Below are 26,179 nucleotides of genomic sequence, written 5' to 3' on the forward strand. Positions count from 1 at the left end.
CACAGCCTGCCACTGACATTCTGACTTTAGGCAAGTAACTTAAACCTCGCGAAGCCTCAGTTTCTCCTGTTAAACAGAGATCATCGTATCTACTTCATAGGATTAGAGTGAGGATTAAATGAAAATGTGATAGTTGTTTGCAAACATCATCTAAGTCCTAGAGATGACGTTAAGATGGCATTTGCTATGAAAAGGATGGAATTCTACCCTCAGTGGGAAATGCAATGAATTCTCAACATTGCCTTTAGAGTGGGTGACTTGTGTTGTGCGTACCTTTACGGTGTGTTTACGTGCCGCTTTGTAATCCGGCCTAATGACTACCTAGGACCTCCATGGCAATTGTAAAGATCAGGCATCACGCCTCGGAGAGCAAAACTGCCATCGTGGGGGGCCGAAGATCACAGCTGCCTCTTGAAGCCTTACCTGGAAAGAACCAGGTGTCACTGGTGATTGAAAACATCAGTGACCAGCAGAGAGAGAAACTCTGCCCGCTCCTGTGGAGCTCCAGTTAGCTGACTACACACTTGTAAATCTTTTGAAGGGTTTCTTTTTGTAGTTTTATAGCCCTAGAAAAACTCTCAAACAGTAAGAAGGAAAACAAAAGGAAGAAAAGGAGGAGCCATTAAGAATTCTATGACCATATAGCTTGGTGGTGACTGCAGTGTGGGAGCTGGAAGTCTGCCGTGACACTGACAGTGAAAATGAATCACAACAGTAAATAAAATAGAAGTAAAAGAGGGAAATATTCGCTCTCTTTGTTAATACCTTCATCATTTGAATTGGGGGCTGAAGAGGGAAGATATGGTGGCGCGGAGTCGATTCATAAAGAACACTAGGGCTTCCCTGGTGGCGCAGTGGTTGGGAGTCCGCCTGCCGATGCAGGGAACATGGGTTCGTGCCCCGGTCCAGGAGGATCCCACATGCCGCGGAGCGGCTGGGCCCGTGAGCCATGGCTGCTGAGCCTGTGCGTCCGGATTCTGTGCTCTGCAATGGGAGAGACCACAACAGTGAGAGGCCCGTGTACCGCAAAAAAAACCCCAAAAAGAACAATAGAATGACCTGTGTCCTGAATGAGAAGATGGATGGAGAAAGGATACAATTTTATCTACTATATATTTGATAAAACGTTTCCTTGAGTGCACTTCTGCCCCTGCCCTGTTGCAATACCTCTGTAATGTGTTCCTTTCTTCAGTACTTACTCATTTCAAATTAATAGCCTACATTTATTGAGGGTTTCCTATGTGCCACACACTACTCTGAGTTCTTTACACGAGTTTAAACTTCAGAAGCCCCCATGAGCTGGCCCTCTTACCATCCCATTGTTTAGATGTGGACACCGAAGCGCAGATGGGTGAGGTAACTCGATCATGGTCAGACGGCTAGAAGGAGATGAGTAGGTGCTTGAGCCAGGCCACCCGATTCCAGAGCTCGTGAGCCAGAATGTAAGCTCCGTAAGGGGAGAGATATCTGTCTCTCTATTCTTGGCCGAACCCCTAGTGCCTGAAAGAGGAAATGTTTGTTGAATGGATGAACAAATGCTCTTAGCTACTGAGGCAGGAGATAGGGGGGCTCCAGGTTAGGCGTTTACAATCAGCCTCCTGTTTGCACTTGGACCTAGAAATAACAACAGGAACAGGGTAAATACCCAAGCTTTGTCTCCTGAGGACCCTTTAAGATAACAGTCCTGGCAGGAACAGAGAGGGACTAAGCCTTCTTTGAGTAAAGGATCAGGAGGTCATATATTCCCCAACCGTGGGGCAAGGGAGACACTGCACATGTGCAGAAAGCCTCCTTGGGGGTCAAAAAGGAGGGGGCACCTCCCCAGAATAGGTGATGCCAAGGCCGTCCCCTAGGCCTCTGGCCTGGAATCCATCTTGGAAAAAAGCTGCACCTGCATGTTGGAGAGGGTCCTCAGGCAGATCAGATGTGGAAAAAGAAACCAGATAATTGGCCAAAGGTAAACAAAGGGCCGGAAGAACTGCCGTATATGGATGACTTCACTGCCCCTTTACTGCCTCCTCGTTAGGGAGGACGTCCGCACACCCTTGCTCTCCGGGTGTGCATCTCTGCCTTGCTTCTGTCTTAAGTAAACAAACTGTTTCTCTGTGTGCTCTCCCACTTGTGCTGTGTCCCTGATAATAAGCTTTGTACCTGTTTTTACAGTTTTTGCCTTCTTGAGAAATGCATTTTTCAATGGGGGCAAGGACCAGGGGGATTTTGCTTCTAGCCTCTACCCACTGGTGGACCAGCGGCTAGGATTCCTCATTTTCAGCCAGGCTACCCAAGTCCAATTCCTGGGCAGGGAACTAAGATCTCACTTCAAGTCACTGCTCTCAATGCTGCCTCTCCGAGATCACTACTATGCTCTCCTGCCTCCAAACTCAAAACGGGTTGTGATGGGTGGGCATTCATGAAGTCTCAACACAACGATGATCCGTGAGACCATAGTAGAGGAGGAATGCAGAGCACACCACTGAAGACATAAGGGAGAAACATTTTGACCAACTACTCTATTCCTCTCATTTTGTTAGTTACTAAAATATTGCTTCCTGTCTCACTCAGAGTAAAAGTTAAAGGTTTTCCAGTGGCTTGCCAGGGTCTCTCTACAATCTGCCCTACGCGCCCCTCTATCACTCTTCCTCTTGTTTGCTCTGACCCAGGCACACTGACCTCCTTGCTTTTCCTCAGAAAGCGCCAAGACCATTCCTTCCTCACAGACTTTGCTCTTTCTGTTTCCTCTGCTCTTTCTCCAGGTATCTGCTTGGCTCGACCCTTCCTTCCTTCAGATCTTTGCTCAAATGCCACTTAATGGCAAGGCCTTCCCTGACCTCCCTACTTAATATTACAGCTGTTCTGCCTCTGCATCCCTCTTCCCACCTAATACCTGTCGTCTTACGAATATCTGTTGAATGAATGAATCTCAGACTCAAAGGGAGATGGGCAGCTAAGCATCCAGGTTGTCTTCCACTGAATTTCTTTTGAGAAGCTTACATTTTTTTCCCACTAAATTCAAACTACCTGCTTAGGAATTAAATTATTCTCTTAAATCTAGGATGTTTGGGGGAGATAACATCGTCACAAAGCATGGAAAAAGGCGTTGTTGGGAAATTGAGATTCATATTAAAATATAAGTACCTGGTTGTCTTTTCAAGAGGAGGATGTGTAGAGATGGGACAAGAGGTGCTGCCTGGGACAGGAAACCGAAGAAAGAGTTAAAGCACAGGAAAGACTTATGAGTTTTAGGTCTATCACAATGAAGCAGGGCTCTCCATCTTTTCTCCTGTCTCATTGAAAAGCTGTCTTTTCCTCCCTTGAATAAACCTCTTTGCTTTCTGTCCTGCGCTTTGATTTATTATTTTAATTCTATAGCTGTCTTAGTGAAGTATGTAAAGCATTTGGGGATAAAATCATGTGGAAGACATTACAGAAACTAAAGATGTATTATCTTATGTGGTATTGGGTAGATGCTCAGTGTGCTGAGGAATCCTATCCTAGATGAAAACACAGATCGTGTCTGTGGCATTGTGTATTGACTAAGAAACTGACTCCTCATTGAGGGTATAGGAAGGCGGAATTTAGGGAGTACTGTTATAATAATTTGGTGGGAAATAGGTAGAACTGAAGCATAAAGAGAGCTCACTGAAGTGTCTGCTTTTCATAAGTGAGAGATGTCCCTGAAGGTGGGATTTTTATTTTCTTGCCTCTGAAGTGGACATAATGACTTTTTCTTTTCCTTCTGTCTGATTACTAAGATGTAGATTTCAAGAGAACAGGATCTGTGTCTAATCCCCTTATTGCATCTAGCACTGCCTGGTACAGAGTAGGAGCTCAGTACATGAATGTTGAAAGAATGAATCAACCATGCTTGAAAACTTAGGTCTGTCCTGCTTCTCACAAGAATGAAATACTTAAAAGAAACTGTGGGATAATGTAGCCTCAGAGATATCATCATTCCAAGTACTAGTATTAATGATAAAAATAATTCTGATAGATAAAAAATAAATGGAATCTTTTCCATGATTGATTTCCACACAGTTAGATTCAGCAGGACACTATTTCTAATAATCGTCTTTTTATTTAGCTGGTGCGAGAATGATTTTAGCATCACACTGTAATTAGATGCCTTTCCTGGCATTTGGTGTGCTTGTTGTTCATGAAGTACCCTGGAATCCGGGAAATATAATTTCACGAGCCTAGATCATAACAGACTGTGTCATTTTCTTGGCATCCTCAAAACCAAAGCCTTAAGAGTCCGTAGTTTGTCCTTTTAAACTCTAGCAAAGGAAAGCAAGGGCCTTAGCAGTGACAAAGAGAGAGAAATTCTCTCGGAGTCTGTAAAGTGATCAGCACCAGGGAAGCCACTTGAAATAAAAAAATGAGAAAATCTAAACCATCACTCAAAACTTATTTCCGGTCTTTTAGGTGCTTCAAAAAATAATCGTGATTCCTTTTTCTGAAATAAATCTTCATCTATTATTGTACCTGTCTAAAGTGGCAAGGTGGCACTTGGGGGGAAAGCAGAATACCCCTGATCAGAATTTTAGGGGCACTTTCTAGTGATTAAAAAAAAAGCTAAACAGTCTTACATCACTATATATGCTCTCACCACCCACAAGTGTTTAAAAATCAAAATAAAACCTTGTTTCCACCCTTGAGGAGTTCCAAGCATCAGGTTAAAACTGAGAGAGGTGAACTTCCCTGGTGGCGCAGTGGTTGGGAATCCGCCCGCCAGTGCAGGGGACACAGGTTCGAGCCCTGGTCCGGGAAGATCCCACATGCCGCAGAGCAACTAAGCCCGTGCGCCACAGTTACCGAAGCCCGTGCGCCTAGAGCCCGCGCACCGCAACGAAGAGTAACCCCCGCGCGCATGTGCTCCCCGGCCGTGGGGCCTGAGTTGCCTCGGTACAGCTTGCAGACCGCTGGGAGTCTGGGCTGCTACCCTGCGTGACTCCTCCCTCGGCTTTCCCCGCTGTCCGCCCCTCTCGGCTTCGCGATGCAAGTGGTCCGGGCCTTTGAGCCTGCAGGAAGTGGACGAGAGGCCACAGCACGCGCTGCAGGTCAAATACGGCGGGGCGGAGCTTGACGAGCTGGGCAAAGTGCTGACACCCACCCAGGAGCAGTGGCACGGTGCTCTCCGATTATGTGGGCTCTGGGCCTCCCAAGGGCACAGGCCTTCACCGCTACGCCTGGCTAGTTTACGAGCAGGACAGGCCACTCAAGTGTGATGAGCCCATTCTCAGCAACCGATCTGCAGAGGAGCGTGGCAAGTTCAAGGGGGCGAATTTCCGCAAAAAGTACGAGCTCGGGGCTCCGGTGGCCGGCGCGTGTTACCAGGCCGAATGGGATGACTATGTGCCCAAACTGTATGAGCAGCTGTCTGGGAAGTAGAGGAAAGCCAGGAGATGGACACGGTCCCAGAGTTCCCAAGCAGTGTTTCAATTTAGTGATGCATGTAGATTTCTCCCCTTCCCCCTGCCTGAGCCCTGAGCGGTCAGATTTAGGTTTAGGGTGACTTTTCCTTCTGCCTGTCCTCTTTAATTCTAGGGGGTTTACGTTTTGATCAAATTTGAACTCCATTTTGGTGAGGGATATTTTGGTACTGGGATGGGGTCATCAAAATGTTAATATAAGAATAACAACCCAGACGTTATAGAAGAAAAAAATTCTGGTAAAAAAAACCAGGTCTGCAGTATTAGAACAGAGTATCAAAGAATCTTTAAGGGAGGTTGAAAAAAAAGAAAAGGTTGATTGCCTCTGCCTTTGTGAGCCCGAGCCCAGGATTGTCTGTGACGGCATCTGACGGCATGTGTTTTCACGGCCCTGTCTCTCACTAAGACAACCAGGGGCCGGCAGGTCCGCTAGCCCCCCATGTGATACATCTCAGGCTGGTTATTGGGTGTCAGTGTCCTGCTCTGGCCCCTTTAAAGAGCAACACTGAAAAAAACAATAGGGAGAGAGTTGCTGTTCAAGCTTGGCCATCTAGGTGAGCTGCAGGGCTGAGTGAGAGGTCATCAGCAATCCGAAAGTCTGTGCCTGTTAAATTGATCACTCTTCGGTGTAAGAAAAGCCGGTCTGGAGTTGCTGAATGTTGTGTTAATTCTGCTGTTTGCTTATAGTTGAATAAAAACATTGCGTAGTTAAAAAAAAAAAAAAGAGTAACCCCCTACTCATCGCAACTAGAGAAAGCCTGCGTGCAGCAATGAAGACCCAAGCGGCCAAAAATAAATTAATTAATTTTTTAAAATTGTCTAGACTTTATGTGTGGTTCATTCTCTTTTACAAAACAAAAACAAACAAAAAACTGAGAGAGGTAGAGAGGGAGAGCCAAGGATTACCAAGCCGTGTGTCGTCAAGTCTGACCAGGCCTGTCAGGATGGCTGCAAAACCTCCCTTCTGCTGCTGCCTCTGCAGCCCCCTGGCTGCACACCACTGGCTTCAGGCCCCCCAGGAATTCGCCAGATGCGTGTAGCTGGCTGTAGCAGGTACTGTTGGCCCCCATGCCCCCATGCCCTTCTGCTTATCATTCTCTAAACAAAACCTTGCAGCTCCCAAGGTCCAGGCGAATAAGTCTGACAGGAGTTGGTGGATAAATACCCCAGCTCCCTTCCTCCTTGGTTGGGATAACACTGAGACAAGGTCTACCCTGTCTCCCTGATTTCCTAAGTAGGACTGAGCCCCAGTTGCCTACGTCAGCAATCTGCTTGATAATGCATCCTCTGGTCATTTCCTTCCCTCCCTGTCTTGCTTTCCCACTTCCCTACACCGCTTCCTGGAATCACCCTCCAATGAAAGCTACTAGCACTCTCATCCTTATGCAGGGATGCTTCTAGGGAAACCCAGCATAAGCTATTGGCAGTATATCCTCACTCACTCACCCATTCATGTATCCATTCCTTCATTCATTCACCAGGCATTTGGTAAGCCCATACTGTATGCCAGACATTATATTAGATGCCGAGGATGACAAAAGGGCAGCCACTGCCACCAGGGAGCTCCCCGTTCAGAGGGGCAGCCAGTCCCATTACTGGAGAGTTATAAACAACATGGAAGTCCAGGACAGAGCAGTACAGGAGAACTCCCAGTATCACTCTCCCTAAGTCTTGTCTTATCCATTCATTTTCCTGTCTCCCCTTCTAGAATGTAAGATCCATAGAAAGAGACACTTGTCCGTCATGTTCCATCGTTGAAACCTCAGCTCTTAGAACGGGGCTGGGGCTCAGTACATATTTGGTGAGTGTGTCTCAGGAACTTTAGGAGTCTGCCGTGGAGAGTTCCCTGCCAGCTTTCTCCTGTCCCTCCTCAGGGAGGCCACCTGTGCGCAGCTCACTGAATTCCACTGTGGAAGTAGAGTCTCCAGTACAGAGTGACAGCCTGTGCTCAGGGCAGGAGAGAAAGAATGAGTGCTGCCTGCATAGCGCTGCACCTTGAGGGCGGGGCCTTCTTTCTGGTCAATTGGAACTGAGTACTTTGCCCCACCAGGCACCTGAGACGAGTGTTTTCCTTTAACATAATGGTGGGGAATCTGCTTCAGAGTCTGTTGACGTCAATGTGAATCACATCTAAAAAATACCTTGATAGCAGCATCTAGGCTGGTGTTTGACCAAACAGCTGGGCGCCATAGCCTGGCCCAGTGGACCGTCGCACCTAGAATCAGTACTCAGTCTAACGTGAAAATACTTTCCGTTCTGTGCAACGCCAGGCTCCTACTGAGACACCCCGAGGTTGCTCCTGGCTCTGGTTTCTTAGCACTGGAGCTGCAGGGATGTGCCCGCTGGTCTTCAGGTGTGCCTCCTTCCCTCCCTCCGCCCGCCTCCCACCCTTATCCTTTGGTCCTCAGGGTCCCCAGCTGTGGACAGGTGCAGTTTAATCCTTGTGTCATCTGGATCAACTGGAGAGTCCCATATCCTTTCTCACTGAAGATGCTGAGCATTTTGTTTTCGCTTTCACACTAAAGGTAGAGAAAATAAAAATAGATATTATTAATCTTTACGCGTCTCCTGTGGTCCTAATCACAGCCTCAAAGTCCTATGGTGGATTACTAGTTTGCATGTTCTTTATTTCCTTTAAAGCTAGGCACATGAGGAAGACTGATCTGTGGAGTCTAGATCCTGCTTAGTTGGTGGGGGGGAGGGAAGCTGCAGTAAATTTAGACATCACGAGCGTTTCTTTACACATTCAGGAAAAAAAAAATTAACTTGCATCCGTTGCTACAGAAGCTCATATATCAAAAACTACCAAGTCTCTTCCCTACACACCTGGAACCTCAACATTACAGTCCATTCATTCTGTGATTGCCTCCTTCGCAAAAGAGGCGTGGGGGCGATGGCTCAAACAGGATTTCCCAACATAGCTCTGATATCCAAGCCATGACTCACCCATGTCTTTTGACCTTTGCTTAAAAAATATTTCCGGGTAAGGGAATTATTTACCTGAAGCATAGACTCTAAGAATTTGGTCCCATTATCTTTTTCCTCTAACCTTCCTCCTTTATTACTCTCTCTTCTTTCTCTCCCTTTCCTTCTTGGGTTTTGGTTTTGGTTTGTTATTTTACATACATTTCAAAACAAGTCTAACGGCATCAGAAACAAAACACAGAAAAGTCTTCTTTATTTTCCATTCTGTTCTGAGCCATAGATTCTTCCATGTACTCAAATAATACACCCAAGAGGACTGGTAGCATGAATTTGATTAGCCTCTTAAATGTTTTAGCACCTGCACACCATAGCGCTTCCAAGAGTGGGGAAAAGATTTTTCCTCCTATCCCTAAGGGATGGCTTGTTACTTGGGCCGTGTAGCTGTGTGTGCCACTTTACTGAGGCTAAGATTGAGTAGCCCTGGTGGAGAAAGAAAATCCTAAATAAGTACAGGTACAGCTTCGAGGCCCCATATGTTTTTGTTTTTGTTTTAATTTTATTGAAGTATAGCTGATTTACAATGTTGTGTGAGGCCCCACATACTGTTTGGTTTTTTTTTTGCGTTATGCGGGCCTCTCACTGTTGTGCCCTCTCCCGTTGCGGAGCACAGGCTCTGGACGCGCAGGCTCAGCGGCCATGGCTCACAGGCGCAGCCGCTCCGCGGCATGTGGGATCTTCCCGGACCGGGGCACGAACTCGTGTCCCCTGCATCGGCAGGCGGACTCTCAACCACTGCGCCACCAGGGAAGCCCGCCCCATATACGTTTACTTCTTAATTTTGTTCTTTGAGAACCATGTTTACTTTTTTTGAGAAAAAGGCATAAATAAAGGAAAAAGAGAGGCTATACTTTATTTAGGTTTTCAGGCAGCCTTTAAAAATACGTCATACTGGAAGCAGTAGAAATGATTTTACACTACCCTTCCCCTAGTCCTTCACTCTTAGTTATTTTTACTGAAGAGAAGTTAGGGCATATGCTCACACAAAGACTTGTCCATGAAAGTTCACAGCAATATTATTCATAATAACCAAAAACTGGAAACAACCCAAGTGTCCAATGGATAAACAAAATGTGGCATATTCATATGATGAAATACTACTCAGAATACTCAAACTATTCATATATGTACCAACATGGATGAATCTCAGAGTAATTATAGTGAGCGAAAGAAGCCAGACTCCCCCACCAAAAACCGAAGACAACGTACAGTATGATTTCATTTCTATCCAATTATAGACAATACGAACTAATCTATAATGACGGAAAGCATTATCAGTGGTTGACTAGGAATGGGGGTGGGGAGGGGCAGATAACAAATGTGCAGAAGGACGCTTTCAGGGGTAATGGAAGTGTCCGTTATCTCGCGATGGTTTCCCAGGTGTATACATATGACAAATCTCACCAAATTCTAAATGTGTACAGTTTATTATATATAAATTATACCCCACTAAAGCTAACTAATTGAGTTTTCTTGGGATTAGAGACAATGTTTTGAGATGGAGAGAGAATTACCTTAGAGAGTAAATGAAGAGTTGGGATAGGGGCTTCCCTGGTGGCGCAGTGGTTGAGAGTCCGCCTGCCGATCCAGGGGACATGGGTTCGTGCCCCGGTCCGGGAAGATCCCACGTGCCGCGGAGCGGCTGGGCCCGTGAGCCATGGCTGCTGAGCCTGCACGTCCGGAGCCTGTGCTCTGCAGCGGGAGAGGCCACAACAGTGAGAGGCCCGCGTACTGCAAAAAAAAAAAAAAAGAAAGAAAAAAAAATAGAAATTTGTTTGAACCCAGAAGTTCTTATGAAGTTTTGATAAGTACACCTTAAAACACAAGAGGGAAGCAAAAACCATCGCGGGGGAGGAGGAACTTCCCTTTTGAGAATAGGCAGTTGGAAGAACTCCTCAGTCTGGAAGACATGATGTGGGAGGGAATCTGAGTAGCTCATGTCACATGTGTATAGATTATTCACTTAATCTTGAGTTAGCTCTTAAGATTGAGAAGCAGCAGCATTAGGGAAAAATAAAGCAAGCTGTCCTCCACATCCTAAGACACGGTTCTGACTGAGACTATAAATCTGCAGGTCCAGATTCATTCACAGATGGTAGGCTGATGGGAAGCTGTTAGCCAGAGTTGTCGGGTAGAGAGCAAATCCCCAACTTCAGATGCCTCTCTCATGCAGGGGGAGATGGAATTCTCAGCTCAATGCCTCAGGACTCCAGTCCAGTATCATGGCTGTTCTAATCTGTTTCTACAGCATTTTAAAAAGTGGCTGCATTATCCTGAACATTTTTATCAAACAAATCAGCTGATATAAATGCATAAAGTTGGCTGAAAGCAGGCCAGGATTTCAAAGCCCCTTCGGCACGTCGAGGTTGGGCACACGTCATGGACCCTCTCCTTTGGACGCGGACTCAGGGGCAGGCTGGTGTAGAGTGACTTCCGGCATCTGATGTTTCGGATATGAACATCAGCAGAGCAGATGCTAGGCAGTTCACCCCTGCACCTGGATTGTTTCATGCCCAAAAGGAAGGAATAAAAATCCAAATCAGCGCAGTCACTCAGAAAGAGGACAGGTGATGGCCTGGCGTTCTCTCCTTGGCTTCGTGTGGAATTGCAAAGTACTGCTTTAGGACTGTGAACTCCAGCCATCTGCTTGCTTGTATCCTGGAGAGCAATACTGCTGGTATCTGCCGCCCTAATGAAGAGGGCGCAGAGCACGGAGGTGCTGCTATCCGGTTCCTCACCGGCGAGGAGCTGGGCTTGGGAAACGCGGGGATGCACATTTGAAAGTGAAGACGGAGGAAGCCTGATGGCTCCCAGAGGACACAGCCGCCAGGTTTCCTTTGTAAAAGAAACGGGACTGTATAGTTTAGAAAACACATTGACTTTTTTCGAGATGTCTGCACCTCAGCCACAGCTGAACAAGAGTCTTTCTCTGTTGCTGGCTTCTTGTTTGCTGTAATCCTATAATTTTCTGGTGCTCATGACCATCGGTGATTCTCCGGCTTCTTGTCCTCCCCCCATCTATCTGTTGGCTCCTGGGAGCAGGGGTTCCAGTCCACCTGGCTAGCCAGCATGTGATTCTGACAGTAATGAGCCACATGGGGAGACCCCAGGAGAGGAACAAGAATAGGTCATCCCTATATTTTTATGTGGAGATTGATAATCAAGGCTAACAATCCCGGCAGAAGGTGAACAACACATTAAACAGAGGGGAAAAGATAATAAAACATCTCCTGCTGGTTAACAGTCGTTGGGTGGAAACGTTCCCTGGAACTATCCAGCTGTTGCACTTCATGGCTCATAAAGCCTCGGTAACGTCCGTCAAGGGCCTTTTTTCTTGGTGAGGGACCATTTTTTTCATGCAGTTATGATAGCATCTGGTTCCTATCCCTGGAAATGCAAAGATCCACAGGCACAGGCAGGCAGCTGCTGGGGAAGAGCCGGACTGCAGAGGCATCTTGCTCCTTTGATGGGTTTTGGGTCACTTCTGATCTAACGGGCACCGTCGGCATGTAAATGCAGGCTCAGTGGGGGGGTCTGAGTATCTGCTGTGTTCCAAGTTATCACATGTAATCCTCACAACTGTGAGGTAGGGGTTATCATCATTTAAAAGAGAATACCATGGGGCTTCCCTGGTGGCGCAGTGGTTGAGAGTCCGCCTGCTGATGTAGGGGACGTGGGTTTGTGCCGCGGTCCGGGAAGATCCCACATGCCGTGGAGCGGCTGGGCCCGTGAGCCATGGCCGCTGAGCCTGCGCGTCCACAACGGGAGAGGCCACAGCAGTGAGAGGCCCGCATGCTGCAAAAAAAAAAAAAAAGAATACCATGGAAACCAGAGCCCTGGAGTCTTTGAGGAAGCGTACCCAGGTCACGCTGCTGCAGGTGACAGTCCGAGATGTCCATATCTGGTGGCCTTTGCTCTGTGCCACATTGCTGCAAAGATGGAAGAAGAGAGGAGTTGCTTGCTGTGTGTGCTCTGGGTACGTGTGAAATAGCTCTGCACTTGCTTCTCCTACCTGGTGCTCGGGCACGTGTGTGCTGAGAAGGGGTGACACTTTCCAGAATACTCAAAGTAAACCATGGGAGTACTAAGTGACCTGCTGTTTGAGATCAGGTTTCCCAGGAGCAGGTCGTGAAGTAAGGAGCCCTGTGCAAGTGATTTATGAAGAACGTGGTCCCCGGGGGACCTGTAAGGGGGTGAGAGAGGCCGAGAAGGGAAGAGAAAGGGGAAGCCAAAGAAAGGTACATCTTCGCGCCCTCCCTCCGGCAGAGGTTGGCTTTCAGCATCAGCCTGGTTCTGCCGGGGAACTACACCTCAGAGCTGTCCTGAGCTGGGCAGCAGAGCTGGGGCCGTAATACTCCCTGACCGCCTATTAAGAGTTGCAGGAGAGCAGGAAATCCCAGAGACATCTGGCCAGCTCTCCACTCAAGCAGGCAGCCCAGGCTCCAGCAGCCCAAGGATAGGCCTTTGGAAAAGAGCAGCAAGTGCTGACTGTTAGGAGCAGAAGTGCACTGAAGGGCAGCACACAAAATGCTGCAAGAGCGCTGAGGGGCCCTGGGCTCTGCACCAGCCTTGTCGCCTGCACCTGCCCTTTGTCACACCCAGCTGGCAGAAGAGGACACTGATGAGATAGGAAGACAGCAGGGAGATGAATCAGGGACCCCCGGTGTTTTCAAGCAACACCCTCAGCTCTATCTCCACAAGAAAGAGTGTCGATTTTCCTAAATTCTGGGAACGGTGTTTTTTCTATCACTGCATTCACATGTCTTTGATCAGTGAGCCACTTTCAACCCGAGTCAGAGTGGAACAGAACGTTGGGTTATTTCACGTTGGATGATATAATTCATGTGGACAAGGCAGATCTCTTGGGAGTGAAGGGAAGTTGTTCCTAAGTAAACTTCCGTGTTCTCTTACGAGGTGGGAAAATGCAAAGGGAAAATAAAAAGTCGGGGGTGCCCAAGATAGAGAGCCTCCCCATCTGAAACCATGCTGTGACTTGAAGTGCTACAGATTCCAGACCCATGTGTGTCTTTCTTCAAAACCAATAGCTGCATGTGAAAAAAAATTATATAGTATGTGAACCCATAGCAATGATATTTTAAATGAAAACAGATTTCTTCCATTTAAAAGAAATGTCAACTCTTTGTTTTGGGGTATGGGGGTTCCCCACATGTGTTCCAGCTGAACAGGAACACCAAATCCTGATGTCGTTTATAGCAGAATCTGGTTCTGTCCTTAGCTCTCTTTGTATCTGTCACAAACGTCGGCATCGAGGACTCCAGATGCCAAGTACATTATGGTTTTAAAGCTGTGACTGAGCAGAGACACGAACGAATCTTCCTCCTTTTTGGGCTGTTTGAGGGCACAGAGGGTGAAATCCAAGCGTGGTAATCAGGGACTGCAGTGGAACCATGCTTCTCTTATTATGTAAGCCTAGTCTTCCTGGCAACCCCAGCGTGGGGAGAACCATCAAAGGGGCATGGGTGAGCACTGAAACAGGTAATGAATGAAAATGTTTTATGATGATAATGGAATTACAATTTTTTAAGTTTACCTATTCTTTAGAGACATATACTGAAATATTTACAGATGAAATGTTACAGTAATGCAGAAGAAGAGAGAAGTGTTGGGGGGAGGGGGGTATACATGGAGTAAGATTGGCAATGAGTTGATAATTGTTGAAACTGGGTTGCAACACAGACTGTTCTATTTGTGTATATGTTTGAAATTTTCCATAATAAGAAGGAAGGAAGGTCATGAAACTAGTTTATGCTTAAGGGTCCATCCAGAAGGCTCTTTGGAAGCACAGCCCTGCTGGTCCCAGAGTATACCTTGCATTCTCCCTGGTGACCATAATTATAGCCTCTGCTGCAGGACTGCTGTGGACACCTGGCACTGCTGCCACCACCCCACTCCTCCCAGGATCCCATTCCTCCAGGCACAGGGCCCCCAGCATTACGATTCCAGTAGGCCTCCTCCCTTATTTCTTGCAAAATTAGTCTTTAAAAAAACTTTTTAAAATTGAAGTATTGTTGATTTACAATGTCGTGTTAGTTTCTGGTGTACGGTAAAGTGATTCAGTTTTATACGTACATTCTTTTTCATATTCTTTTCTGTTATGATTTATTATAGGATACTGAATATAGTTCCCTGTGCTATACAGTAGGACCTTGGTGTTATATCTATTTTATACATAGTAGTTTGTATCTGCTAACACCAAACTCCTAATTTATCCCTTCCCCATCTCTTTTCCCCTTTGGTAACCATAAATTTGTTTTCTATGTCTATGAGTCTGTTTCTGTCTTGTAAATAAGTTCATTTGTACCATATTTTAGATTCTGCATATAAACGATACGCATGGTATTTGTCTTTCTCTTTCTGACTTACTTCACTTAATATGATAATCTCTAGGTCTATCCATATCGCGGGAAATGGCATTATTTCATTCTTTTGTTTATGGCTGAGTAATATTCCATCGTATATACAAACCACATCTTCTTTATCCATTTGTCTGTCGTTGGACATTTAGGTTGTTTCCATGTCTTGGCTATTATAAATAGTGCTGCTATGAACATGCAAACTTACTCTTGACACGAGTGCCAGGGACTGAGCTAATTTGAGCAATACTGACTATTACAAATTCGTTGGCCCTCATGACATTCCCTTTTCTCAGAAAAAAAACAATAAGATAAACACTGGGTTTGTTTGCTTCTATAGAAGGAGCCCAGCTAAATTTTATAGTGCTAGTTAAGGAAAGTATAAGGAGCTGTGATTTAGTCCCAGACATCTGCAGCCCTGGAAACAGAGTGGCCACGTGGGCAACTAGGCCTAGAGCAGGCTCAGAAAAGAATCAGGCCTGGGATCCCAGCCTCTTGCCTCCGAGGTGGATTTTTATCCCCCAAGGCCACCTCCTTTTGGTAAGTCTGGAGGTTCTAGAGTTTAATTAGAGGAACACAAAAAGTGACTAAGAGTAATTTAAAGAATAACCAAAAAGCCTATTATAAAGCAGTTAACTCTTATGTGAATGGTTTATCTCATGGGGGTGGTATCTGATACAACTGCAAATCCTGCTGTCTTCCAGTTTACAAAACATCCACTTGGAACTCTAGCCCCTGCCATTTTACGCAAAGACAGATCATTACTGCTATCACTAGGGAGTTCCCACAGACATTGACTGGGTTCTGGAGGAGAAAAGGAAATTCCATTATTTGGGAAGTAAATTTCATTTTCTTTCATATTTGGGGGTACAGTTTCTGACTACACCTCTGGTCCCTTTCATAAAGATATGTGTACCGTGAACGCTAACAGATTCTAGGATATAATCTGATTGATTGATTGGATGGTAATATGCTCTGCAGTTGCAACTCTCAGCTCTGTTTTATTGGCCCCTTCACCTTACGGCATGTGGGGTGGATCAGGCTGGCTCCTCTGAAGCTGGTGCATTGCTAGTAAATTCCGTGCTGCCGCTGTGCTTTGGTCTCCTCTCCTCAAGGTCAGTTGATACTGATCAGGGCAAGGACCTCATGGCGAATGTTCCAGCCCTGATGTCTTCAACTTATCTTTCGTTTTGAGTATCTACTAAGTGAATAAGAATATGCTTAGTACTGGGAGGATAGATCATAACTCTTAATAAGGACTAATCTCAGAAAGAAGGAATTAGTATAGATCTTCTGGAGGGCTGGCCAATGCTTAGAAGCCTGGAGGAGACCTGGGAGTTCTCTGTTACAGAAACAGCCCAGGGCTCTTCTCAGCTTGGTGTGCAGACAGATAGCTATCATTCAGATTCAGAATTGACATCACAACCTATAAAGTGTTGAATCCTCTCTTGCATTCCCAGAGCTACCTTGGATTTGAATACTTCATGTTCTCCATACATTGAAAAATATATTATTGAACATCTATAGATTCCAGATAGTGAGGTCTGCTAGGTTTTGGCTAGCTTTGTGGGTTTTAAAGCCAGAAGCACCCAGCAGCTATTAAATCCTTAAAGTAATACAAAATATATGCATATTCTCAGAGTAAAAAAACCTTCAATGCCTGGAACGAGGAGACTGTTCAGTTTAGCACACCTGTACTTGAGGATTGATCCCATGTTGCTGTTTTGGGTCTGCAAGTTCAGGATAACATCATGTGGATTTTTGAACCAAAATGAATACAACAGACAGTCCATCACGATAACAGAAGGATGCTGGAGCCTGCAGCTGCCATCCACATCAAGGATTTTGCTTTCATTGAGCTCTGCAACCCCGTGGATTGTTGTCATATGGAAGTGATTGGGGTGAAAAGAGCCAAGATGTTCCTAAAAATCAGTGAGAGCAGTTTGCAAGCCTGAGTCAAAAAGCAAGCTGGATACACCACAGAGGAAATTTTCTCAATAACTGTTTTTGGAGGAGGTTTTAGATCACTTGCCTTTGAGTAACATTTGTTTATCAAGTGCCCAGTAATCACTTCCATTGTAGCTGGAGCAGGAGGGGCTGTGTTTTCATCGCAGACCTAATTCCCATGATTCAATGTGCCGTCAAAGCTCCATTTTTATCGCCCTTTCTATGGCTGACATACATTTCCACTTTGTACTGTTTATCAGATAACTTACTACAATCTGGGAAGTGCATTCACTAAACACCTGACTAGCCTCAAGCTCTTTACTTTTGACAAAACAGGAGACAGAAATTATAATGACTTTCCCATATTAGACTGAATTATGGAATTTTAAGATTGCTTTGAAACACTTGGTTGAATAGAGACGTGAAATATCCTTGATACTTTACTGCTGGGGGAGGGGTTTATCCAACAAAAGACAAAGACGTAAATTTCAAATGACAATTTGTCTCAAAGATATGCCTCTACCATAGATGCTTTTAATCTTTTTATAGTCTACTTGATATCTTATGCAATTATTGTCAGTGCTTTCTGCTAATGGATTCACTGCAAGTAGGTTTACCATACGTGGAATCTGCTTTTTCTTGTGTAAGCACTTTTCATTCTTATACATGTGAGGTGTGTCCATACATGATGGATGTGCCGTTTATTGATAAGAGAGAAAAATGTATCAATAGGGATTGTACATGTATTTTGCCTTGGGCAGCAGCAGCATTGCAATATAAAATGTGGTTGGTGTATGTCTAGGCAGAATGTGGTGGCTTTCCTTGCTCTCCTTCATTGAACCCCTTCCAGCAATCAACTGTTTCCTCCAGTTGGTATTTTTGGTGGCCATTTTCTCTCACTCCTCTCCGTTGACTTTGTTTTTCCATCCGCAAATTGCTTTCTCTGTCTAGCTTGGAAGCAACAGAGTGGCTCCTCCCAAATCACTGAGTTTACAGGGCTAAAGGAGCTTGCTTGCTACCCATGTTAGTTGCCTGGGATTAGAATTTGAACATGAAGACTGGGAGGAATAGCACCATGCTTCTCTGAAAGGATTTTCACTGTTGCTCCAGGTGTTCTGAAAAGAGGAAATGCGTCACCTTCAGTCACTTTTCATGCTACAGGGAGAAAGGAGTCGTGTTAACTATATAAGAAAATAGTCTAATCCTTTTCTGTGTGGTCCTTTCAGTAAAGTTTACGGCCCCTCTCCAGTGGGTCCAGTGGCTCTGAGAACAATAATGGCTGGTGAATTATTGTTCCATCTCTGCTACTATTTGATTTCCGTGCTTTGGTTTAAAAAAAAATTCACTTCATGGGGCTTCTCTGGTGGTGCAGTGCTTGAGAATCCTCCTGCCAATGAAGGGGACATCGGTTCGAGCCCTGGTCCGGGAAGAGCCCACATGCCGCGGAGCAACTAAGCCCGTGCGCCACAACTACTGAAGCCCGCATGCCTAGAGCCTGTGCTCCGCAACGAGAGAAGCCACCGCAATGAGAAGCCCGCGCACCACAACGAAGAGTAGCCCCCCGCTCGCCGCAACTAGAGAAAGCCCACGTGCAGCAACAAGGACCCAACGCAGCCAAAAATAAATACGTAAAATAAATAAATCTATTTAAAAAACGTTTTTAAAAAAATTCACTTCATTGTGACAATCTTTTGAGAAAACGAGGAGACCAGTGGTGCTATACCTCTGTGTAGGTGTATTCTGTGGTAGGATTTAGAATGAAAGAGTGTGAATACTGAAGGGATCTTCTCAGACTGAGGTACCTGAACACCCGGGCATAGAGACTGATGTGCCAGAGTCTCTGAGAAGCTGTTGGGTATATGGTACATCTTCTTGGGGGCATTAGTTTTCCTTGAAGTCTTGGGGGCTGGGGGAGACCAACTTTTTAACTGTTAAACACAAAGAGATGCATTATGGAACACAATATGAAATTTGGATGAATTTGTAAGATAGAGAGTGAACTTCTAAGTAATTTCTTGCTAGATTTAGACTGTTTGGAGCTACGTCTCCACCATGGGAACTAATTCACTCTGTCCATTGCCATTAGATCTACTACAGGGAAAAGTTTCTTTTTCTGTTTTTCAAAGAACCAGCTGCTTGCTGTATTTCTTTTTATTGGTTCTAGTGTTTTTCTATTTGCTACCTCATTGTTTTCTGTTTTTAATCTTATTATTTCTTTCCTTCTGCTTTCTTTCAGTTACTTTGTTGTTGGAATTGGGAATTTAATGCATTTGTTTTTATTGATATAAATATTTAGGCTATGAATTTTCCACTCATGACGGCTTTAATGGTATTTTATAGACTGATATGTAGTGTTTTATTAACATTCTGTTTTAGAAATTCTGCAATTTTGGTTTGTATTTCCTCTCTTACCTGAGAATTATTTAATATAGATTTTAAAATTTTCCACTGGAAGAGCCTTTTGGTTTTATTTATTTTTTAACATCTTTATTGGAGTATAATTGCTTTACAATGGTGTGTTAGTTTCTGCTTTATAACAAAGTGAATCAGCTACACATATATCCCCATATCCCCTCCCTCTTGCATCTCCCTCCCTCCCACCCTCACTATCCCACCCCTCTAGGTGGTCACAAAGCAGTGAGCTAATCTCCCTGAGCTATGCGGCTGCTTCCCACTAGCTATCAGTTTTACATTTGGTAGTGTATATATGTCCATGCCACTCTCTCACTTTGTCCCAGTTTACCCTTCCCCCTCCCCGTGTCCTCAAGTTCATTCTCTAGTGGGTCGGCGTCTTTATTCCCGTCCTGCCCCTAGATTCTTCATGACCTTTTTTTTTTTTTTAGATTCCATGTATGTGTGTTAGCATACAGTATTTGTTTTTCTCTTTCTGACTTACTTCACTCTGTATGACAGACTCTAGGTCCATCCACCTCACTACAAATAACTCAATTTCGTTTCTCTTTATGGCTGAGTAATATTTCATTGTATATATGTGCCACATCTTCTTTATCCATTCATCTGTCGATGGACACTTAGGTTGCTTCCATGTCCTGGCTATTTTAAATAGAGCTGCAATGAACATTGTGGTACATGACTCTTTTTTTTTTTTAACTTTTAAAAGCCATCTTTAATTTTTTTTTTATACATCTTTATTGGAGTATAATTGCTTTACAATGGTGTGTTAGTTTCTGCTTTATAACAAAGTGAATCACTTATACATATGTTCCCATATCTCTTCCCTCTTGCATCTCCCTCCCTTCCACCCTCCCTATCCCACCCCTCTAGGTGGTCACAAAGCACCGAGCTATCTCCCTGTGCCATGCGGCTGCTTCCCACTAGCTATCTATTTTATGTTCAGTAGTGTATATATGTCCATGCCACTCTCTCACTTTGTCACAGCTTACCCTTCCCCCTCCCCATATCCTCAAGTCCATTCTCTAGTAGGTCTGTGTCTTTATTCCCGTCTTACCCCTAGGTTCTTCATGACATTTTTTTTCTTAGATTCCATATATATGTGTTAGCATACGGTATTTGTCTTTCTCTTTCTGACTTACTTCACTCTGTATGACAGACTCTAGGTCCATCCACCTCACTACAAATAACTCAATTTCGTTTCTTTTTATGGCTGAGTAATATTCCATTGTATACATGTGCCACATCTTCTTTATCCATTCATCCGATGATGGACACTTAGGTTTTCTCCATCTCCTGGCTATTGTAAATAGAGCTGCAATGAACATTTTGGTACATGACTCTTCTTGAATTATGGTTTTCTTAGGGTATATGCCCAGTAGTGGGATTGCTGGGTCATATGGTGGAAACTCCATACTGTTCTCCATAATGGCTGTATCAGTTTACATTCCCACCAACAGTGCAAGAGGGTTCCCTTTTCTCCACACCCTCTCCAGCTTCTATTGTTTGTAGATTTTTTGATGATGGCCATTCTGACTGGTGTGAGGTGATACCTCGTTGTAGTTTTGATTTGCATTTCTCTAATGATTAATGATGTTGCACATTCTTTCATGTGTTTGTTGGCAATCTGTATATCTTCTTTGGAGAAATGTCTGTATAGGTCTTCTGCCCATTTTTGGATTGGGTTGTTTGTTTTTTTGATATTGAACTTCATGAGCTGCTTGTATATTTTAGAGATTAATCCTTTGTCCATTGCTTCATTTGCAAATATTTTCTCCCATTCTGAGCGTTGTCTTTTCATCTTGTTCATGGTTTCCTTTGCTGTGCAAAACCTTTAAGTTTCATTAGGTCCCATTTGTTTATTTTTGTTTTTATTTCCATTTCTTTAGGAGGTGGGTCAAAAAGGATATTTATAGGACATTCCATCCAAAAATAACAGAATACATTTTTTTCTCCAGTGCTCATGGAACATTCTCCAGGATAGATCATATCTTGGGTCACAAATCAAGCCTTGGTACATTGAAGAAAACTGAAATCATATCAGGTATCTTTTCTGAACACACTGCTATGAGACTAGATATCAGTTACAGGAAAAAAATCTGTAAAAAATACAAACACATGGAGGCTAAACAATACACTACTTAATAACCAAGAGATCACTGAGGAAATCAAAGAGGAAATCAAAAAATACCTAGAAACAAATGACAATGAAAACACGACGACCCAAAACCTATGGGATGCAGCAAAAGCAGTTCTAAGAGGGAAGTTTATAGCAATACAATCCTACTTAAGAAACAAGAAACATCTCAAATAAACAACCTAACCTTATACCTAAAGCAATTAGAGAAAGAAGAACAAAAAACGCCAAAGTTAGCAAAAGGAAAGAAATCATAAAAATCAGATCAGAAATAAATGAAAAAGAAATGAAGGAAACAATTGCAAACATCAGTAAAACTAAAAGCTGTTTCTTTGAGAAGATAAACAAAATTGATAAACCATTAGCCAGACTCATCCAGAAGAAAAGGGATAAGACTCAAATCAACAAATTAGAAACGAAAGAGGAGAAGTAACAACTGACACGGCAGAAATACAAAGGATCATGAGTGATTACTACAAGCAACTGTATGCCAATAAAATGGACAACCTGGAAGAAATGGACAAATTCTTAGAAAAGCACAACCTTCTGAGACCGAACCAGGAAGAAATAGAAAATATAAACAGACAAAACTCAAGCACTGAAATTGAAACTGTGATTAAAAACCTTCCAACAAACAAAAGCCCAGGACCAGATGGCTTCACGGGTGAATTCTATCAAACATTTAGAGAAGAGCTAATACCTATCCTTCTCAAACTCTTCCAAAATATAGCAGAGGGAGGAACACTCCCAAACTCATTCTACGAGGCCACCATCACCCTAATACCAAAACCAGACAAAGATGTCGCAAAGAAAGAAAACTACAGGCCAATATCACTGATGAACATAGATGCAAAAATCCTCAACAAAATACTAGCAAACAGAATCCAACAGCACATTAAAAGGATCATACACCATGATCAAGTGGGGTTTATCCCAGGAATGCATGGATTCTTCAATATATTCAAATCAATTGATGTGATACACCATATTAACAAATTGAAGGAGAAAAACCATACTATCATCTCAATAGATGCAGAAAAAGCTTTTGACAAAATTCACCACCCATTTATGATAAAAAACCTCCAGAAAGTAGGCATAGAGGGAACTTACCTCAACATAATAAAGGCCATATATAACAAACCCACAGCCAACATCATCCTCAATGGTGAAAAACTGAAACCATTTCCACTAAGATCAGGAACAAGACAAGTTTCCCCACTCTTACCACTGTTATTCAACATTATTTTGGAAGTTTTAGCCACAGCAGTCAGAGAAGAAAAAGAAAATAAAGGGAATCCAAATCGGAAAAGAAGAAATAAAGCTGTCACTGTTTGCAGATGACATGATACTATACATAGAGCATCCTAAAGATGCTACCAGAAAACTACTAGAGCTCATCAATGAACTTGGTAAAGTAACAGGATAAAAAACTAATGCCCAGAAGTCTCTTGCATTCCTATACACTAATGATGAAAAATCTGAAAATGAAATTAAGGAAACACTCCCATTTACCATTGCAACAGAAAGAATAAAATACCTAGGAATAAACCTACCTAAGGAAACAAAAGATCTGTATACAGAAAACTATAAGACACTGATGAAAGAAATTAAAGATGATGCAAACAGATGGAGAGATATACCATGTTCTTGGATTGGAAGAATCAACATTGTGATTCTCCCCAAAGCAATCTACAGATTCAATGCAATCCCTATCAAACTACCACTGGCATTTTTCACAGAACTAGAACAAAAATGTCACAATTTGTATGGAAACATGAAAGGCCCCAAATAGCCAAAACAATCTTGAGAAAGGAAAACGGAGCTGGAGGACTCAGGCTCCCTGACTTCAGACTATACTACAAAGCTACAGTAATCAAGACAGTATGGTACTGGCACAAAAACAGAACTATAGATCAATGGAACAGGATAGAAACCCCAGTGGCAAACCCACGCACTTATGGTGAACTGATCTATGACAAAGAAGGCAAGGATATGCAATGGAGAAAGGACAGTCTCTTCAATAAGTGGTGCTGGGAAAACTGGACAGCTACATGTAAAAGAATGAAATTAGAACACTCCCTAACACCATACACAAAAATAAACTCAAAATGGATTAGAGACCTAAATGTAAAGCCAGTCACTATAAAACTCTTAGAGGAAAATATAGGAAGAACACTCTATGACATAAATCACAGCAAGATCCTTTTTGACCCACCTCCTAGAGAAATGGAAATAAAAACAAAAATAAAAAATGGGACCTAATGAAACTTAAAAGGTTTTATTATTTTATTTATTTCTGGTTTTATTGCATTATGATCAGATAATGTTTTTATTATTTCTACTTTATGAAACTTATTTAAGTTTTCTTTATGAGTTAAGATACATTCAAGTTTTATGAATTGCATATGAGAAGGGTGTAGTCTTTATTTTTTGAGTGCAGAGTATGATATATATAAAGAAAATCTATCTTTTTTTTTTAACATCTTTATTGGAGTATAATTGCTTGACATTGTTGTGTTAGTTGCTGTTCTATAGCAACGTGAATCAGCTATATGTATCCATATCCCCATATCCCCTCCCTCTTACATCTCCCTCTCACCCTCCCTACCCCACCCCTCTAGGTGGTCACAGTTCAGGAGCTGATCTCCCTGTGCTTTGCGGCTGCTTCCCACTAGCTATCTGTTTTACATTTGGTAGTGTATATATGTCAACACCACTCTCTCACTTTGACTTAGCTTACCCTTCCCCCTCCCTTTATCCTCAAGTCCATTCTCTACATCTGTGTCTTTATTTTCTATTTTTTAATAAATTTATTTTGGAATAAATATAAAACATAAAATCTGCCATTTAAACTATTTTTAAATGCATAATATAGTGGCATTAATTACATTTGCAGTATTGTACAACTATCACTACTATTTGTTTCCAAAACTTTTTCATCACCTCCAACAGAAACTCTATACCCATTAAGCAATAACTCTCTATCCCTCAACCCCACCACCAGCTCATAGTAACCTCTATTCTACTTTCTATCTCTATGAATTTATCTATTCTAGATATTTCATATAAGTGAAATCATTCAGCATTTGTCCTTTAGTGTCTGGTTTCTTTCACTTAGCCTACTGTTTTCAAGGTCCACCCAAGTTGTAGCATATATCAGAACTTCATTCCTTTTTATGTTCAAAAAATATTCTGTTATACTACATTCTGTTTATCCATTCATCTGCTCACAGACACTTAGCTGTTTCCACCTTTTGGCTACTGTAAATAATGCTACAATGAACATTAGTGCACAAGTAGCTATTTGAGTCCCTGTTTTCACTTCTTTTGGGTATATACCTAGGAGTGGAATTGCTGGCTTATATGGTAATTCTATGTTTAGCTTTTTGAGGAATTGTCCAACTATCTTCTACAGAGGCTGCATCATTTCAAATTCCCACTAGCAAAGCATAAGGATTCTAATTTCTCCACATCTTTACCAACATTATTTTCCACTTTGTTTCTTTGTTTTAAAAATAACTAGTATAGTAGGTATAAAGTGGTATCTCATTGTGGTTTTGATTTGCATTTCTCTAACCACTAGTGATGTTGAGCTTCTCTTCATATGCATATTGTCCATTTCTTTGACAAATGTCTGTTCAAATCCTTTGCTCATTTTTTAAAAGATTTATTTATTATTTATTTATTTATTTAATTTATTTTTGGCTGCGTCAGGTCTTAGTTACGGCACGTGGGATCTTCGTTGAGGCACGTGGGATCTTTCTTTGCAACCCGCAGGCTTCTCTCTAGTTGTGGCGTGTGGGCTTTCTCTCTCTAGCTATGGTGTGCAGGCTCCAGGGCGTGTGGGCTCTGAAGTTTGTGACACAAGGGCTCTCTCGTTGAGGCGCAAAGGCTCAGTAGTTGCGGCATGAGGGCTTAGTTGCCCCGTGGCATGTGGGATCTTGGTTCCTTGACCAGGGATCGAACCTGCATCCCCTGCATTGTAAGGTGGATTCTCTACCACTGGACCACCAGGGAGGCCCCATCCTTTGCTCATTGTTTTTTTCTTTTTTTGGCTGCATTGGGTCTTCATTGCAGTGTGCAGGCTTCTTACTGCGGTGGTTTCTCTTGTTGTGGAGCATGGGCTCTAGGGCACACGGCTTCAGTAATTGTGGCTCACGGGCTCTAGAGCTCAGGCTCAGTAGTTGTGGCACATGGACCTAGTTGCTCTGCGGCATGTGGAATCTTCCCGGACCAGAGATCGAACCCATGTCCCCTGCATTGGCAGGTGGATTCTTAACCACTGTCCCACCAGGGAAGGCCCCTTTGCTCATTTTTCATTGTCTTTTGTTGTTGAATTGTAGGAATTCTTTATATCATCTGGGTATTATCAGATACATGATTTACAAATATTTTCTCTCAGTGTACATATTGTTTTTTCACTTTCTTGATAGGGTCTATGATGCAAAAGCTTTTAATTTTGGTGACATACAGTGTAGTTTTCTTTTGTTGTTCTTGCTCTTTGTGTTAATAGCTAAGAATCCATTGCCAACTCCTACGTCATGAAGATTTACATCTATGCTTTCTCCTAAGAACTTTATGGTTTTAGCTCTTATATTTAGGTTGTTTATCCATTTTGAGTTAATTTTTGTTTATCGTATGAAACAGAGGTCCAAATACATTCTTTTGCATGTGGATATACAGTTTTTCCAGTATACCAGAGATTTATCTTACTGATCATATTGTTTAGGTCTCCTACAGCCTTACTTAATTTTTTGTCTTCTTGAATTATCTTTGGACCAAGAGTGGCAGGTTAGAGTAGTGCCAGTGTCATGCTAAGTTATATTGGAGCCTGGAGCTCCAAAAGAAAAACTCAGTAATACTGTTCCTATCTTTATTTTAAAATTTCAAATTTTATT

General features: G+C 43.2%; 1 protein-coding gene and 1 pseudogene across 1 annotated transcript in view; both read left to right on the forward strand.

Moving 5' to 3' along the window:
- The window catches only part of KIF26B (kinesin family member 26B), a 500,879-nt gene that overhangs the window by 243,601 nt on the left and 231,099 nt on the right, over positions 1-26,179 (forward strand). The gene's annotated exons all lie outside the window — the stretch shown is intronic.
- Positions 333-5,646, forward strand: LOC117201817 (phosphatidylethanolamine-binding protein 1-like; annotated as a pseudogene).

Source organism: Orcinus orca, chromosome 1, assembly GCF_937001465.1.
Source record: "Orcinus orca chromosome 1, mOrcOrc1.1, whole genome shotgun sequence".
NCBI classification, from domain to species: domain Eukaryota; kingdom Metazoa; phylum Chordata; class Mammalia; order Artiodactyla; family Delphinidae; genus Orcinus; species Orcinus orca.